The sequence below is a fragment of the Wasmannia auropunctata genome, unplaced genomic scaffold (genome assembly GCF_000956235.1).
Source record: "Wasmannia auropunctata unplaced genomic scaffold, wasmannia.A_1.0 LD336053.1, whole genome shotgun sequence".
NCBI lineage: Eukaryota > Metazoa > Arthropoda > Insecta > Hymenoptera > Formicidae > Wasmannia > Wasmannia auropunctata.
In genome coordinates this window covers 478,772-480,939 of record NW_012026837.1, presented here as the reverse complement: position 1 = coordinate 480,939, position 2,168 = coordinate 478,772, and positions in this window count along the sequence as shown.

Below are 2,168 nucleotides of genomic sequence, written 5' to 3'. Positions count from 1 at the left end.
TAAAGGACGCAGGATCCACTACCAGGACTGAGTATCGAAAGTCTACGAGAGTTAAGAGTTGGAGAGCCTACGGTGAGACGAACGTCGCTAATTTTGTAAAGTCGCCAAGTTTCGCGAAACGAGAGGGCCGTGCAAGAGTAAAGATTTCTTCAGCGTAGCGGCCGCGAGTGCCGTGTACGATAGAGTTGCGAGTATTACTTGTTCTGCGAACTAGAGAGTGCACCGCCCGCTCGATCGCGTTAGATTAGAGTCATTTAGAAGGTCGCTTTGCGTTCGCCCTCGCCCGGCCGAGTCACCGCGTGTTTGTATCATGTTTGTAATTGTAAGTCGCGAGAGCGTTTTGCCATTCTGTGTGTGTCGGATTTATTAGAGTCTCCGCGTGCCGTGAATTACATTCTGTGTCGAGAGCGTTAACTTTCTTGTGTCGCGAAAAACGAGATTCGCCGTAGATCTCGGGCCACGTGCCCATGCACGCCGCGAACGCGTGAACCGCGTGCGCTCGCGCGCCGATCACCCGTGTCACTTATCTCTCCCGCGATCGTCTGTAATTCGTACAGGCATCCTGGCGTGGCGTTAGTCCGCCAAGGATCGGCGCCGGAATACGCGTTCCCCAGGGCTCTTTGCGCGCTCCGTCCCGCGCATCCCGCGAGTACCACGCGAGGTACTCGCCTCTGTATTCTCTCGCCCTGCGAGACCATTGAAAATACATGTTCTCTTAATTACTATTAAATACAGGAGCAATTATTTTCTTTTTTTGTCGCTCTCCTAAGTCTCAAACCTAACGAACCGCCCCTCTACCATTGTCGGAGCTGGTTAGCCGGCCTTCCGCGCCGTCGTTGTTCGCCCGTCCGGACTTTCGCGAAAATCTAAGTTGCCTCGATCTATGGAGTTGTGCGTCGGGAATCGGAGATAGCTCGGATATTATATAAATTTGGTTCGCTCACGCGGGCCTGGCGCCCAAATCCCGCTTACATCCGCGGAGATGATTACTGTAACATCTGAATTACTTGTATCTCCGATCGGGACGCGAACGTCTCTGCTCGACCCGGACGTGCGAACTCCTGACAGTATTGCCTCGCACCTACGCGTGCGGTTGCAAGTTTTACTAAATATGAACTTGTATTTAATATATTTTATTATAAGATACCTGTATGTCTTTTTCTTTATGTACAAAAATATTATTTTTTATTATTTTTTAATTTTCTTGTTTTTAGTTATTTAAAACAAATCCTGTTGTAAAGATGATTGCTTTAACTTTGTCAGAATTTTACGAAATGTGACACGACAGAGTAATTGTCACTGAAATCAGACATTTGATAAAATGAATAATTTTTATAAATAAACAATAATATAAATTTTAAAATTTTAATGGGATATCTAAGCTGAACAAAGTCTACTTAATTCATTATGTTTTTAAAGGATTCTATTTATTATTAAGAGAATAATATTGGGGATATTGAAAAAAACTGAATAAGAATTGAATTTTTATTTCAATTATTCAGCAAAAATAAATTAAATTAAATATATAAATATAAAGTTTACATTAAAATATAAATTTATCATATTTAATAAATTTGATTATAAGATACCTGTTTATTTTTTTCTTTATATACAAGAGTATTATTTTTTATTATTTTAATTTCTCATTTGTTTTTGATCATTTAAAACAAATTCTGTTGTAAAGGTTGATTGCTTTAACCTTGTCAGAATTCGAAATGTGATTTGACAAGATAATTTTCACTGAAATTAAACATTTGATAAAATGAATAATCTTTATAAATAAACGATAATTTAAATTTTTTAATTATGGGATACTTAAGTTGAATAAAGTCTACTTAATATATTTTGTATTTAAAAAATTCTATTTATTATTAAAAAAATAATATTGAGGATATTGAAAAAACTGAATAAAAATCAAATATTTATTTCAACTATTTAAAAAAATAATTAATTAATTAATAATAAATAAATAAAATATATTTTATAAATGTATAAGATATTTGTAAATAAACAAAAAAGTTTTTTTTACACTCTGACATTGTGCTTATAAATATAATAAAGCATAAATAAAAATTACTTAAAAGTAATAAAGAAATAAATTATCATCTTCTCTAAATTAATTAAAAAATTATTATTAATTACAGAGAGAGAGAGAGAGAAAGAGCACA